Raw genomic sequence first — 17,003 nt, 5'->3', positions numbered from 1 at the left:
TATATATATATATATATATATATATGCGTGAAACAATTACAGTGGAATATTGGAAGTTTCAGAAACAACAAAAAAATGTCAAGTTTCCTTTTGAGTTTTCCAAAACAATCTTTTCATCTCCTTCCCATGGAGGATGCTTTAGGATGGGGGGTGGGGGGGCCTTCGATGTAAACGAGGATGCAGACACAGAGATCTGAAGCCTTGATTGTTTTGCATCGAGTGTTAAATGTGAAAAAGAATTAAGGAAGGTAGAAGCCTTATAAAGGCGCCTGGGGTGTATGTAAATGAAATATGTTTCGGAGCCGTAATTTGCAGCTGCCGCTGTTGTTATTTTTCCGGCAGCCGTCTGAAGTTCTTCTGGTCGCTCGGTGGCACTTTTAAAGTGATGCACAACAAAGCGTTCACCAATTAAAGACGATTTTAACACCAAGAACTGCAACAAACTTCATTAGATACTCCACCAAGCTTCTGACAAAAGCCCCCATTCAGCGCTCGTCTGTAAGCCGCCGTGATGAATATTTATAATCAAAACACACATTTCTGTTCCTTCATAGCTATGCAAGGCATTGACCAGCTATTAAAACAAATGAAATGTTTATATCAAATGGAATTTGATTAGGTGACTGGTTATTATTTCTTGCAGGGAAGCAGAATAACAATCCAAGGCACTTAAAAAAAATGATCAAAATCACCAAGCCCTTGCAACAATACACATTCAATCAAATGCTTCATAATTGTAACAGTAGGAAGCATTTTAGGCATTCCACCCACAACAAACAGGCTTTGTTCTCCTGTTATGAGAGGCAGCAAGGGGACACAATCAAGTGCGTGAGAAAGTCAGCAACGCAGGATTTCGGGCAATTCCTCCCAATGTCTTTTTCTCTTTCTATTCACCTCCACACACCACTGCTTTTTTTTTTTTTTTTTTTTTTTAGGGTCACCCATGTTATTTGCCTCCTGTTTCATTGCAGTTGGCAAAAAGAGAATTTGGTAATTGAGAGGTACGGAACATGTGCCCTCCCTTCTCGAAGATGACAGATGGATTATAAAAACTTCAAAGGCAAAGCATTTGGAGCACCAGGGGAGAGATGCTAGGTATTTGAACTATCATTCTTTACCCAGGAGACAATGACTGCCTGACATGGTGCATACATCAAGGAATAGTGCAACAGCAAAGACATAATCCAGCGTGCATATGCACACACATCCCCATGATCACTCGTCTCCTGCCTCCTTTCCCCCCAGCCCCTGCCAATGCTATATATTTAACATCCTGTTTTGAATAAGTTTGTGCCAAGCTCAGAACAGAACAAGTCAAGGGAGGCTGATGATGGTGCTGAATCTCATCTCTTCCCTTCTTTTTTCTTTTCTTGTTTTTTTTTTTTGTTTTGTTTTTTGTTTTGTTTTTTGGATCTCAGGGTTCGAACTGAAGTCTTCTAGTCCACACTGATGTTGTCTTTGTGTTGTATAAAAAATAAAATAAACTTCATGAACGAAGAAGGAACAGAGGGTGGCAATGCCTATAATCATCTTAAAAGTATGATTTATGAAAAGGGCCATCTGCTTTGCCTAACTTAAGCACCGAGGCAACCTTTAATAATGTAGCGACACGAGGAGAGGAGGGGATTGCAGGAGGAGATTGGAGGGAGGGGGGCGGCACTATTCACTGCAGTGGCACAAAGTGATTTCATCAAACTTGTAACCCAAGTGCAGGTCCACCTCTCTGCTCCGTCTCTCCTGTGCTTCCTGTTGCTTCCTCAGCATCCAGCCATTAGTTCAGAAGGAAGCTAATCACTGTTGACCTCTCCTGTCAGGCACATTTAACCCCGGCCCCTCCTCTTGACCCTGAAGGAATTAGCACTATTCACACATCCAAGCACACACACTCAGGTTGCTTTCGCTCCTGATAGTCCATTAGACTCAGTTCGATTGAGCACCAAGGTTGCAACAGTGGTTCCATTTTCAGCTGATGCGATTCTCTTTTAGACCCGGATCAGCCAACCAAACCCTTTGAAGAAGCTGTTCCTCCCCTTGCCTGTGGTGGCGCTGCACGAACAACCACTGAAGGAAATGATATGAAAACCTCTGAAGAAGACCCTTCACAGAATGTGAACAAAACAGGTGTGGCACCAGATTTTAGCGGTTGGAGGATTTTTTTTTTTTTTTTCAAAGACCACCAGCCATTTCTCCCGCTAGCACATATTTGGTTGTTTTCGTTATATCTACCCAGAATGCCCTGCACAGTAGTTTGCTTCTTGCTTTTAGAGCAGTTTTCGATCCGCGTGGTGTTCACATATTCATTCAAACTAAACACTTTACTAAACCCAGACCGAGGTTTGAAGGAGGACCAAAGTTAAATTTTTTGATCCACATCAGAGTTCGGTTAAGCATTCACACCTCCACAAACAAACCAGACTTTTTAGTCAGATGGCCTGGAGTTTGATTAAAGTGAACTAAACACGGCTGGTGTGAATGCATCCTTAGACTGTAGCAGAAAATGTAAAATCTACCTGGCAGATGTGAAAGCTCCTCCTACCTCATACAGACATGTTTCTAAAGTTTTCAGTTTAAAGTGACACAAGAGCACAGGATTTGGTCTGTTCCCTAATAAGACAATATTTAGGTTTAAAATTTTCCCTCAGGTTTGCATGTTCTCCCTGTGAATGTGTAGATTTTCTCTAGGTACTCGCAGTGTCCTACCAAACTGCACAACAATGGAATTAATTCACTTCAGTTCAATGGCTCTCAGCTCACTCTGGTAAGGTGACTAAACCACTCTGGCCAGCATTACTGGGCTTGGTGGCTGCTGGATGCTAGTTGAGCCTCGTAGGAGGACTCCAAAAACCTGACGGACGTCCCACATCTGGAACATTTCAGGGTTGTCGAGGTCATGAGGTCTTTCACTTCCAGCAACACTAATGTGATGATGCAAGTCACAAGCACATCGAAGTGCGAGTCATTACGTTTACACTCCTGACCTGGCTGTGACCTAGAAACAAGTACCAGAACAGGTGCGTGTGTGTGTGTGTGTGTGTGTGTGTGTGTGTGTGTGTGGGTGTGTGTGTGTGAGAGTGTGTGTGTGTGTGTGTGTGAGGGAGAACAGACTAACTGTAGAGGTGTCTGTTATAAAGACTTGCAACTTTTTCAGATTTTACTGTCCTTATAGTTGATATAAATCCCTATTTTTGTTCTCAAAAAGCTTTAGGGCCGCTTTATTTTTCATTCAACAGGAACACAAAAATTTCTTGACAAACCTGTCATGGAAACTGCACATCATCTGCTCTCGACGGTTCCCTTCCTTCCTCACTCCTTTCATCCTTGTCTTTCTCCTCCTCCTCGAAGCCTCGCAGCATGTGTAAGCAGAAGCGCACGTGCTCCCCTCGCCCTCATTACCAGCTAACTATGCTGTTTGATTAAAAGTGTGTACAGAGAGGAAGAGAGAGAGAGGAAGAGAGAGAGAGAGAAGAGAGAGGGGATGAGGAGGTGTGTGTGCGTGGCGGAGTGCGGGGGGGACAGGCCGAACCTCCATAATTAAGATCACTTCACAGATTACCTCTGGCAACAAAAGCACGGCAAGCGGTCGCCCGCAGCCTCAGAAATTAGATGAAAAAGGGGTGTTGAGGAGGAGACTGACCTCTGCCGGGCTCCACATGAACACAAGTAACGGCTGAATCAAACACTCCCCACACGCACACACACCACCCCCCTCCCCCTTCCCCAGATGCCCCCTTCCTCCCAACATGAACTGAGACACACACACACAGGTAGTGGTACACGCTGCAGTCGGAACGACAGCAAACCGTGGGAAAGCACACATCTTCCAGGGTGAGGACGACACCAGCACCCGAGGGCTGACACTGACACATGGCTGCTAAGCACACAATCAGCAGACCTGTCCACCAGCAATTATGATGTACTTTTTGTCTGGGGGGTGTGGGGAGGTTTGGATCGCAAATTGCCACTTAAAAGAAAAACGTTGGCCTCGTTTTAATTTGGCTTAGCAGTTAGAGAACAACGGTAATGTAAAACCCAAGTCAAATTCCTTGTTTGTGGACACAGTCTTGGCCAATAAACCTGATCCTGATGTAGGTCAGTCTACCAAAAGCAATGAAGGTTCATTTTCAGTCCCAATGGCGGTTCTGTCATCCCGCTTTCCCCACACCCCCAACCCACCCACCCAATAAAAATAAAGGGAATCCTTTCAATTCTGGAGCAGGATAAAATGCTGAAACTCTCAGCAAATACATAACAGCAACAGAAAACTTGGTCAAGTTGGGCCACCTACCCTTTCCAATATCACCAGGGGCAACGCCCCCATGGTCATCTGGAGTGTCTGAATGTATCTAAGCTTCCTTTCTTAATTCTTGACCATGCTCCTTTTATTCTGCATGCTTTTTTATTATGTATACATATTTAGCTTCAGTTTATGATTATTATTTTTTCTTTTCCGATTATCTCTCATTGGCTATAAACAACCAAATAAACAACCAAATATGCTACTTCCAATAGAAAAACTACAGAATTCCCTTAGTTTGTAAAGTTGTTCATATAGAATCATTTGATGCACCTGTAATATTTAAAGAGGCTGAATTATGTATTTTCCAGGCACATAGTTCAATTTTATAGCACAATCAAGTAACTGTTATCAATTATCTGGAAAAATCTGTATATATCAAAAACAACTTAAAAGACATTTGGCTTTGCATTACCATCTGACACCTTGATAGTGGCCTCTGTCTCTTTAAGATACTTCTCTCCTTTCTGACACTCACACTTCAGCAAGTCACAACAACAACACTTCTTCATGCCATCCACTGATGCCATTTATGACTGATCTCAGAATTTTGTAGGATAAGGTCAGCAGACCTGGTGTACCACAGTTACACCAGGTTTTTACTTGCTATTTGCTGCTGCTGCTGCTAGTCTGGAGGGGCTGTGTTGTAGGCAAAGGGGGCTGGGACTCGCCTAGGGACGAGGGAAATGGCGGCACCCCTGAATGGTTGCTAGGGGAGATTCAAAGATTCCTCTAACATGCATGAAAGAATCAAAGCAACAGTCCAGGTATGTTTTTCTTGAAGGAATAGCATTATAACATGATACAAAGCTCAAAAAAGTCAACTTTGCATAACACCTCCCTGTAACAAATGTAATGAAATGAAATAAAATTTGAAAGCAAATTTCTACTTTCGCCATTTACATATAAATATATATTTTTTTGTATCTTCCAGTCATCAAGTTTGCTATTTCATTTTTTCAAAAGTTTTCTTACAACCTGATATATGACCAAGTATTGATAACATGCCTGCAGATACTTTCTTTTCCTTAGTTGCATTTAGATTTTATCAGCTGAAACAGTCATTTTGCTTTTCTAATGTTAAAAACTGGAAAATGTGTAAATAAAAGCAAACTCATTCAGATTCTTCACAAACATATATTGTCATTTATCAAAAGGATTGGTGAGAAACTAAACAGGTTTAAATAAGCTTGCAAAAAGCAGTGAATTGGCATAATCACATTTTTACTTTATTAAAAATTATAACAAAAATTTAACAATTTCATTTTGTGGATGTGAATATAGTTTAAAATATTTAGGTGATAGACGGTGAAAATGTATTAATTCAGTGTTACCTTGTGCAAACTAAAACTTCTCTCTTCTATCCTAAACCCAATATAAAAAAATAACTTTGAAAAAAAAAAATCCTTTATAAGAAACTAAATGTCTACATGTGGCATTTGTTGATTTTTAGCACAGTTATTGCTATCATGCCGATGTTATTTTTGCAAGAGGACATTAAGTACTATCAGAATTCCAATTTTCTATTCAACTTAAAATCTATCTGCAGAAATCAACTGTCAAAGTCTAAGGGAACAATAATTTAAGTCATGTTTCAGTTCCACTTCTGCTCTTTTGCTCTTTATCTTCGAACATTTTGAGCCTCCTCAGTCTCAGTGGTGTCCCAAACTCTTCACCTTGCCCTCCTCCAGTCTCCCACTCCTGCCCTGCAAGCCAATTCTGATCTCTGGTTAAAAAAAGGGGGCTGGGGTGAGGGTTGGGGTGGGGGGGCATTTACTCTAATCACAGGGATCTAGAAGGAGCGCCTCAAAGCCCTCGGGGGCTGATCGGCAATCAGAGAGATGGAGGCTACAAGAGGGAGAGAGAGAAACAAACCTGAGCTCAACTTCAGAACTGTAGAGCAGACCTCTATCTGCAATCTGAAGCAGTTCTGTCATAAGATTGTCTTGCTGGTGGGTGGGCATATTATGGGCTGAATGGGGGGGATATGAGTTGTAGTTCTTTCTGTAAATGTGGAAGACCTAGCTTAATTGCTTAAAGACAGGGTGAGGCGAGAAAGCATGATACGATGTGTTAGACTCGGGGTTTCAGCGGCTGAAAAAAGGAGCAACACTGGAATGAAAATGTATTCTGTTGTTTAAAATAATAAACCAAATCCTCACTGGAAAAAAAAAAAAGTTTGAAAATAAAGTCAATCTGGAAAGCATTAGAGGGTACAAGAGTTAACTGTAGGTTTCCAGCGTGACTGTTAGAATCTTTTGCTCAGCTTTGAAGTTAAAAATGTTCCAAGAATTAGTCACTCATTAGAGTTTCTTTAAGATCTTTTCTTCTTATTTTGCATATTACCAAAATTTAAGGACCTATCACAAAACCTTGTGGCACACCACAAAAAAACCAAAAGAAATACATTGACAACTGGATTTTATTTAGCTGTTACATCTGATCTAAAATTAATTCAAAACAAAACAGCTGTAAATCGGGTTTTTTTGGTGACCCATTTGATGCAATTCATATTTTCTTTTAACCACAAACATATTTTGAGGTCAGACGCCTTTTTCAATCTGTGACACAGTTTTTCACCTTTTACTTTGAAATCTTATCCACACCTTGTTTAAACAAAAGGTGCACTCATCTTTTCAAAGGTTTTTCAGCCAAATTTGGCTCCAAGGCAAACACTTCTGCCAATTGTAACTCTATCTGTCTGCTATTAATTATTAATGTATGTATTCACCATATTATAAACTAAGAAATAAACAACTCCTGGGATTGTTTTGAAATCTCCTACAGGATTTAAAAGGCCCTGATTGTCCCTGAATAAAGCAGCTATACATCGTGAGCAAATTAATAAAAACATTATTACATAGTATAAGAATACACAGAAGACACTTTAAAACAAAACAAAAAAAACACCACTGTGGTCCCGGGCCAAACCGGGACAGAATGATCAAGAGCAACATTTAAAAGCAGGCAGATCTGCCTGCGGATGTTTAAACGTGTGCGAGTACAACAAGAAAAGCTATTAAAAAAAAACTCAGCTCTGAGGTGAGGAAAACAACTTGAGCACATGATCTGAAATAATAACGCTGACAAAAATGCCACAGACTAAGCAGCAAAAGACAAAGAGGAAGATAAGCGGGAGCGGTGGGAGGAGGAGGAGGGGCTGGAGGAGGTGAGCCATTTGAAGATGCAAAGGAGAAAAAGACGATTTGAGAAAACTGAAATTGGCCGAGATCAATTAGGTTTCTTTTACCACAGAAGTGGGAGCTCGTCTTATGACTAAAGAGAGGCATTAAAAGAAAGGAGCGCGCCACCGAGGGAATTCTCTCGCATTAGAGCGCTCTCTTTTCAAATCCAACGCCAGCGCTAACGCAGATAAATAATAGATAAATTTTATTAGGTTCCCCACCTTCAACAAGACTTTTTAAAGTAGTTCATGAAAGACCGACGGCTCCTGGAGAGCAAAACGCCGTCACACAACTGCACACACACACACACACACACACACACACACACACACGCACGCACGCACACACACACGCACGCACGCACGCACACACGTAAAGTGTGTTTTACCTGATTAAATAAAACACCAGAAGGCATTAACTTCACAAGCTGAGGAGTGCTTGCACCCCGCTAACACACGGTTTTAACACCAGTCCTGCTTCTGATGGACACAAACACTCAGTCTTGATAATTTTTTTGGTAGTTAATAGATCACGATGGGAGTTTCCTTTTGTTGATTTATGATTGAATTAAACAAACCAATAAATACATAAAAAACACCTGCTGGTATGTAAGAGATATTGAAATATTTTAGTTCTCTTCCCCCATAAACTTCCAAAGTAACTAAGTTGTTTAGGTGAGTGGTCGTGTGTGTGACAGGTATGAGTAACGGAAGTATTTCTCTGCTCAAGTTTTAGTCAGCAGTCATGAGGGCTTGTTTGTACATTCCAGGACTGGAGAAGGTCCAACTTCACCATTTTGTTTTGCTGTTATGCTTAAATGTGTTGTAGGAAGATTTCTTTTCTCTTTTTTTACAGAGGACAGATGTGTTGATAAAGCTGAGGAATGAACTCTCCCTGATCTTTTCCCTGAAGTTTAAAGGAGGTCCCGCGTTCTCTCCCAGTCCCTGAATCTCCGTGAAATGAAAACCATGAAGAGAAACTTGCTTTAGAATGTTGAATGTGCTGTCCTAAAATAGATGCAAAGTTAAACAAGAAGACATGTATTTACCTTTTTCCTATCTTTAAAAAAAAAAAAAAAGGCACAGTAGCAGTCGTCGGTCTCACAGCAGCTTTGCCTCGGAGATGTGGTCGAGGCTGCGCCAGTCGTTTACAGAAGGCTGTGTGTTTAATGCCTGGAATGCTCATTTGCCTTTTGGGTTTACTTATTTACTTTTGCATAAATGGGAAACAGTAATGTGGTATTAAAGGACTTCTCAGGGGGAAAGCTGTGCTTTTAAATGCAGCCTTTTTAAAAAAAAAGAAAAAAGAAAACGCTCCCTTGGTTTGCTATATTAAGGCAGGGTTGATGATTAATGCGGCACAGATTTAATTTTTCTTGATTAATATTAATAATAATAAATTACAAAAATAATGCCAAACATGAAATGAACAACCCAGCTCCCCTCCACACACACACACACACATACGCAGACACACACAAAGAGAGAGAGAGACATGCACCCGCCTTTGCTCAAAGTCATAATACACAAAATGAGCAGCCAGGCTAAACCGAGTGGCAAATAATCCTAAATTTCCCAACAGAAAAATAGAAAATGTAAAATGACTGCCTTGATCAAGCGGAGCTGAGGAATCCTTCACAGCAGCCGCAGCTGCAGCGCCACCACTGTCACTTGGAATGAAAACGTAAACCTTTCACAGCTTTCGATTGAGTCTTTAATTCAGCCCGATGTGACATTAAAACCCTTCGCTTGACTTCCAGTGGTTGTGACAAATGTACCGGCGCTTAATGGAGGTGCGCAGACAGGCCGGCATTTCAGTGACTTTTATCAAAGTGAATTTATCAATTCAGGCTCGCAGGATCTGTGGCAGCCGCTTGTTGAGAGAGAAGCCTGCAGAATCTGTTAGGTAAATCATCTCTCCTTTTCTGCCTCTCTGTTGCTCTCCTTCTGCTCCTCGCCGAGTGTTGTTCCCTCCTCCCCCCCACTGCATCGCCCCGTCATCACTCCTCATCTTCCATTTAGCTTCGTATTATTTCCGCTAACAGGACCGTTTTCCGCCAAATAGGTGACTTTAAATCATAAAATTAGCATGTAGTAGTAGCATCTTATCGCAATCTAACCTGTTTACTTATTTTTAAAATGTAATATGTGGTTCAAACTTAATGTGGAACAAGCTTAGAGGCAGATGGCTGTCAGACAGTTACAAAAAATACATTTGAATTTCTATATTTCAAATGCATAATCACATTTAAATAGTTTTAAATGTGATTAAAACTATGTTATTCTTTTGTGCAGTTGGAAAGAGAAGTGGCTCAGAATAATGTCAAAACAGGTTCCAAACTAAACTACAGCAGCAATATATCTTAATAATGTCTCTTCTAACACAAACTTCCAAAAACAATAATTTATATGTTGATAGTTATGAATCTGAAATAAAGATTCACATCAGGATCAGGAATGAAAAGAAGAGAAGACATAAAAAAAGACAAATTGAAGGCAGGTAGGAAAAGATTAGGGTTAATACTGGGAAAGCTTGTGGGAGCTGACAAACGGCAAAAAAAGGAGTGAGAGAGCGCGAGGGGAAGAGCGATAAGAAGGCTGGTGAAGGGTTCTCTCTGGCGCTGCCATCAAAGTGTCTGAGCTACTTGAACCTTGCCCACCTTTCCACTACCTCACTAAGGAGATCCTGCCCCACAAACCACCTATAAACCACTCGGACACATGATCCACTCGTACAGATGTGGAGTGGAAACACACACACACACACACACACACACACACACACACATGCACACACGTACGCACCCGCAAACACACACACACACGCACATGCGTGCGCGTGTGCACAAAAAGGCAGAGAGAGAAACCCTTCCTCTCAGACACACGTTGTAACACACCATCATTTACCATTAGTCCTCGATTAACAATTGTCTGTTCCACTTTGGAGTAAAAGGGTACTTATCACCAAAGGAGAGCTTACCGAACAGTCTCTACCGCACCATGCCGATTAAAATGTGTAATTTTAAATAAATCTATTACTGGAACATTTAGTAGGCAACAAAACACACAGGTAAAGGTTTCACCATACAGACCCTGAGGCAGAACGGACAGAAAAACACAGACGTCCCACTGGGACCACAAATGAGAAGCAAAAGAAAAAAAAAAAAAAAACAACTTTCAGCAATTTATCTGAATATGTATATATATTCAGACAGACATAGATATATATAATTTTTTTTTAATATGTGGGCTTCAAATAAAATACAATAGCAGTGCTAATTCATCATTGTGGAAATATTCACAGCCAGGCAGGCAGGAACGGAATCGTCTCTCCGACAAAAGAGCCACCTTCCCCGAGTAACAAGTTGGTGCAATGAGTGTCGACAGAAGAGGAGCTGAAATCCCCCCCTGGGCTACAGAATATCCCACTATTGTAGTCTTAACCCGCGAGACCTGGCTGGGAATGTACAGCTTTCACAGTCACTTCTCATCCTATTTGTAGCACTGCCGTTGATGCGCGAGCGCCTGTGCCACAGCAGGTCACTCTTTTTTTTCCCCTCTTTCTGTTCACACTGCTGTCTCTCTCTCTCCTACCTCCAGTCCACACCACCACCTTTCCCTTCACACACACATCACAAGAGAGTTACATAAAAGAGCTCCGCAAATTATTTTGATGGAGCGTTCTTACCCCAATGGAAACGTTTTGTCATGTTTTTATTTTTTTATTTATTTTTTTTATTATATTTATTTTATAATTTATTCATTTTCTTATTCATTCCACTGGGGAAGTTTCATTAAAGATCCAATTATGCAAATGAGGTGCTGGGGAAGCAGCTGAATGTGCGCTACAATGGTGTACAGTAATGGTTGGGCTCGCCGTACGGCAGATCCAGGGCCAGATTTATGAGCGCTAGCGAACGGGAAACGCCTCCATCCTTTGGTGAGAACCTCTTGATCATAATTAAAGGTGCACACATTCTCCCCAGCTTTCCCACACTTTCACCTCTCTTCTCTCCCCTCCCGCTCTTTTCTTTTCTTTTCGGCCCCCCTCCCTGAATATTTTGACGTCCTCATTAGCCGGGGTCTGGAACTTTACAGAGGTCACATCCGAAAATGCGCAACGCAGCTAAAGAGCAGACATGACATGAGCCGGAGATGCTAGGTGAAAGGGGGCGATAGACAGGACCTTCTACACACACACACACACACACGCACACACACACACACACACCCACACACACACACACGCACACACACTTCCATCTCATGAAGGCTGGAGGTATTTACCACTGTCTTTGCAGAGCGCAGCTGAATGCTAAGTAGCAACAATTCTCTGCTTCAAGACCTCTGATTGATGTGTGCTTGCCGGTTTGTGTTAAGCTGTTGTCTGTGGAAATGACACGGCTGAAAACACAGCGCTCCTCGACGCATCAACAGGAGGGGAAAAAAAAAAAAACAGCCCTGACATCGCCTGGCGCCTCCGTAAATCCACAGTTTGAAGCAAACTTTTAGGAATAAGGAATCCAAGCAGGACACAAACCATCGGGGAACCACGGCGCTCCAGAGGAGTTCCTCTGGGGAAGTAGGGCCAAAGATTCAGAACGTCACAGTCTGCGAGGCCAGAGGACACAGAGTGGAAACCTGGGGGCTTCAACACACTGAACCGATGTGCAGACACACACACATTCTCTACAAGTCCTCTGATAAGGAGAAATCACCTCCTCCATACTTAGCTCTCCCTCTTAAGACCAACTGCCTCTGCTCTCCTCTGAGCCCCGCTTCCTCCCTCTGCCCAGAAATGCAGACACTCGTTGTGATGGCACCCTGGCATGAGGGCACCCAGTCTGCCAACGCCTCATCTGCCCCACACTCTTTATTCTTAGATGGAACTGATGTCTGTGATTAGCCTCAGCTTCACCATCTCGGTCCACCCGACCTCCACATCCCAACTGTTGAATATTTTTGCAGATTTTTTTGTTTTTACCTTAGATATTCAGTCTAGTTTTGATCCATAATTGTCTTTGCAGAGACTCTTGTAGCTTACTCTGTGTCTCACTATAAATTCATTCAACAAAACAAAATCCTAAGCATGAGCAGAGGCATGAGGCACCAAACCTGTTGGCTGCTGTTGAAAACGTTTCAACCTGGAGGAAGAATCTATTTTTCTGGAGAATTATTGGGAGTTTTTAACCGGAGAAGTCTCGTTGTTATTACCCTCACAAGGCAACTTCATGTGAAGACTGACAACATGCTGCCCTCCCTGGCTTAAACTCTAGAGATCAAGGTCAAGGCGTTACAAAAGCCCCCCCCACGACCCCTTCCCCCCCACAGTCACCACAGAACACACCCACACACACACAGCCACTTCGCTCTACCAGCGCAGTAAGGAACACAACCTGATCAGAAACGAAGGGTGGAATTTTTTTTTTTTTTTAATTCCCATCCAGCGCCCTGAAAACCAGCAGGTAACCAAAAGAAAAGAAAAAAAAAACAAAAAAAACGGGATGAGGGCGAGGCGGGAGGGCTGCTGTTTTCACAATGACTGCACATATCAATTAATGGCTGGCTGATCAGCAGAGCTGGCCTGATTCGGCCTGCCCACCACTGCCCTGATCCCAGCGGATGGGAAAACCTGGCCCTGCAGCCTGTGCAGCTGGAGCCCTCTCCCCATAATTACATGAGAATGGAGGGGGGGGGGAGTGAGGCTGCAGATCTGATGGGGGGGGACTCTTGCAGATGCTTGAATCCAAATCACAGGCCACGGTTAAGCATGCATGTTGCCGTTCCAATTTAAAAACCTCTTTTACACTTAGAATAAAAATGTGATTGTTTAACCCGTCAGCATGCAGATAGTTGACAGCAGCGGAGAGCGGCCTGCTGACTGACTGACTGACTGACTGACTGACTGACTGACTGACTGACTGACTGACTGACTGACTGACTGACTGACTGACTGACTGACTGACTGCTGAAAGGAGAACTGATCTGATGCCATCTCCTCTCTCCGGCTCTCTCTCCTTCGTTTGCAGCTGAGAGATGTTTATCAGCGCAGTCAGTCATGGTCTGTGACCCTCCACCCACCTTCCCCAAACACACACACACACACACACGTATACACACACTCTCCACCACCCTCAGAAGCACCGTTACAGGGCACAGGTGGGAAAGCGACTCATGCCGGATTGTCGGCAGAGCAAATTTCCAGCTCTGTCAGTTAGAAAGTTGCAGCAGGAGGATCCGTCAGATCCCTGCTGCCGCGAGAGACGATTCATTCTTCAAATCTCATCCAGAAACAAAATGTATCAATGTTCACCATTTTAAATGCCTGTTTTTTTCCCTCTGACATTTCTGTGTGTGTGTGTGTGCAGTGAAACGATTTATACATTTGTGAAGGCAGAGATTTTCAGGTGGGCCTGATAAATCCAAACTAAACTGAGAACACCATCAATTCCTCGAAAAGGCCAGTTTGGAAAATCAAAGCAAGGCCTTTTTGTCCTCCTAAAATATTTCACCTAAAAAGAATGACAACATGTCAGCTGGTAGGGGAGCAGAGAGAGGAGCAGGGAAAGGGCAAACAGGTCTGAGGCAGCTCTGCACTGTCATCCATTTCATATTTCTCCTGCGATAAAGGACTGAAAGCAACTGACAAAAGGGGTTTACGCCCAGACACTATTTCAGACACAATATCCGCCCTGTGCATACCATTACACAATGACAGCATCTCAGCCCGTACAGTCCATCTATTTATTCAATTTTCTCTGCACAATGAATCCAAGGAGGAAGCAACTGTTTTTAGGCGGATGGGGGATGGAAGGAGGCAGAGGGGGCTCAGGATAACTTGGGGAAAGGTTAGGGAAATAGTGTGATGGAGTTTTTGGAGCCATTGCATTTGTCTTCATAAAGCTGATGGCTGGTTGGAGGTAAAGTGGGGTCAAACCGGTCAGGGGTCAGTTTTACTTCCAGGAAAGAAAAAAAAAGAGAGAGAAAATAACAGCTCCCCACCCAAGACGCTTGGTGTGACAGGGGCTTTAAATGGGATTACAGAGCTCAAACATCCCTGGTGCCGCATAATTCAATTTATTCTTTATTAATTCGGAACTGCCCATTTATTTTCATATATTATTAAAATATGTTAAAGATTGTTAAAGTTGAGAGTGTCTTTGTTTTTTGGGGGGTTTTTGTTTGTTTGTTTGTTTTGTTTTTTTATTTTTACTTTTTTTATTACTATTCATGGAGTAAAGATATTGCAGAGAGAATTTTTTTTCTGAAATCAGGGCAGGATACAAATCTGATCTGTTCCCTCCGCTGATGTGATATGGCCTCACGAGCTGTCCTGCTGCTATTTGCACGCGCACACACCGCAACTTTTGAGGAAGACTTTTCCCAAGCCGGACAAGGAGTTGTTGTCAAGGCAGAAATAAGACGGCTCCGTTTCCGCGCTTTTATCTGGGAGAACATGACGCTTTGACGGCTTTTTCATTTCGGAGGTCGATCTCGTGCTCAAAATGGCAGGTCTCATCGGCTCTTCTGCCATCTCATAACTTTGTTTGCCTTTTTTTCCTTATTCTTTTTCTTTTTTTTCTTTCTTTCTTTTTTTTTTTAAGACACGTGGTGCCAAAACTTTAACTTCTTTATTCCCGCTGTCTTCAAAAATCCCAGCTGCGTGGAATATCGCCGGCTACGGGGAAAAAATAATAATAAAAAAAGTTTTCCAAGCAGCCGGGAACACGGCCACATACTTCTGTAAAAGTCCCACGCTGTGCTGCTGATCCGTAATGCGCCAACGTCGCAAAGCGGTGCGCAGCTAGCGGATTTTACGCACAGGCTTTGTGGGTAAAAAATAAATAAATAAAAAACAAAAAGCAATAATGGACATTAATGAGTTTTCTGCTCTAAATGAAACTAGTTCGGCACGCGGAGACTTGCAAGGTGTCGCTTCCGAGCTGCTTCCATCTCTTTCGGTCCCAGCTGCTGTTTTACGACCCCTCGCTCCGGATAATTGCACCCTTATTTTCTAATCATGATTCGGGGAGACATCAGGGGACCCCCGCTGCGACACACACACAGAAACAAGCCTGAGTGAGCCCCCCCCCCCCCCCACACACTCCCCACCCCCCACACACACACACACACACACACACACACCCACTCAGAACCCCCCGATAAGACCTCTTCGCTTTCAGCTCCACACTTCTTACCTTCTCTTATTTTTTTATATATATTGTTTTTTTGTTTTTGTTTTTTTTTTTTTTAAATTCGCCGACTCCGGTGCGTAAACGCCGCGTCGAGACCAACAGTTCTCAGCAAACAGCGAGGCATGTCCGTTTGATGTGACGGGATCATGTTGCCGCCGCCGCTGCTGCTGCTGCGGGGACAGGAGTGTTGTGGAGGGAAAGTGCGCTCAGGACGGGTTACAGACTGTCCACTCCACGCTCATCCGCGTATTCCGACTTGGACATAAAGAAGAAAACAAACAAGGCTTTTATCAGGACTTGTCCCCTCGCTCTCCGGTCCGGCTCCTATCGGCGGGCATCAGCAGCGTGTCCCCTCCATCTCTCAGCTCAGACTCCCCCTATCTGGCGGCTGGAAGAGGCGCTCTGCTGTAGAGAGCAGCGCCGGTTGCTCCTGCGGTATCCGCCGTCAGAGCAGCTGATGAACCCAGCGGTGAGCGGAGCAGCGAGCCCCCTCCACCCCCCGCGCCACCTTCTCCTTCTCCCGGTCCTCACATTAGACAGAAACAAAACGCTTCAAAAATACCTCCGAGATCCTGACCTTGAACCGCGCGGAGAGATTATTTTTGATTAAAATTATAACAGTAAAAAGAAAGAAAAAAAGAGAAAAGCAACGTGCCCTCTGCTCTAAGCCGTGAAGGCGCAGCCAGCGGAGGCTCGGGGCGACCAGAATTGGCTGGCAGAGCCTTAACATCCCTCCCTGCAAACACACCAAATAACTCCAAAAAAAGTGACATTCCTTACCTTTCAGGACAGCTGTTCCGGCTCCCCGTCCTCCCCGTCTCCTCCTGGCCTTTAGAAACTCCTGGATAAATGAGCGTTTCCTCCTCTGCGTCCCGAGCGTCAGTCACCGCTAAAGAGAAGTAATGAGTGATAAAAATGACGCTCATCTATCTGCACTGTAACCTTGTGGCGTATTTAATGTAAATAAGCCTCATTGGGCTGCGGGTCCCCGCGCATACAGACGCAGGACCGCTCCCAGGGGAGCCTCTCTTTTACCTTTTCAGGGTTTTTTCTCTCTTTCTTTCACCGATTCAAAGGATTTATTCCCGCTGCGCTAAAATGAAATTATTAGAGAATAAAGATGCGAGTGCGCTCTGAGTAAAAGCGTGGAGAAATTTCTGCGCAGGTGCTCGAAGCTTTTCTTTTTTTTTTTTTTTTTTTTTTTTTTTAAACTGCTCTTTCAGACTGACTCAAACACTAATGCCAACAGGAACTTGGAAGTTCGCTCAACTTTTTTTTTTTTTTTTTTTTTTTTTTTAAAACTGGGAAAAAAAAAAAAAAAAAAAAAAAA

The 17,003-nt window shown here is 43.2% G+C and overlaps 1 long non-coding RNA gene across 2 annotated transcripts in view; it reads right to left on the bottom strand.

Annotated features, from left to right (window-relative positions):
- LOC106958909 (uncharacterized) overlaps positions 1–16,994 on the bottom strand; it is a 58,799-nt gene extending 41,805 nt beyond the window's left edge. Inside the window, exons 1-2 of one of the 2 annotated variants that reach the window (XR_001427246.1) lie at positions 16,709–16,994; positions 16,454–16,562 (exon numbers count right to left, since the gene is read on the bottom strand). This is a non-coding gene — a long non-coding RNA (uncharacterized LOC106958909). The remainder of the gene's footprint in view (positions 1–16,453; positions 16,563–16,708) is intronic. The other variant, XR_001427245.1, reaches the window with a different exon arrangement.
- Between the last annotated feature and the right edge of the window lie 9 nt (positions 16,995–17,003).

This window comes from Poecilia latipinna, unplaced genomic scaffold (genome assembly GCF_001443285.1).
Source record: "Poecilia latipinna isolate Pla-1442-1.1 unplaced genomic scaffold, P_latipinna-1.0 Scaffold1028, whole genome shotgun sequence".
NCBI classification, from domain to species: domain Eukaryota; kingdom Metazoa; phylum Chordata; class Actinopteri; order Cyprinodontiformes; family Poeciliidae; genus Poecilia; species Poecilia latipinna.
This window is presented reverse-complemented; position numbering and strand designations above follow the sequence as displayed.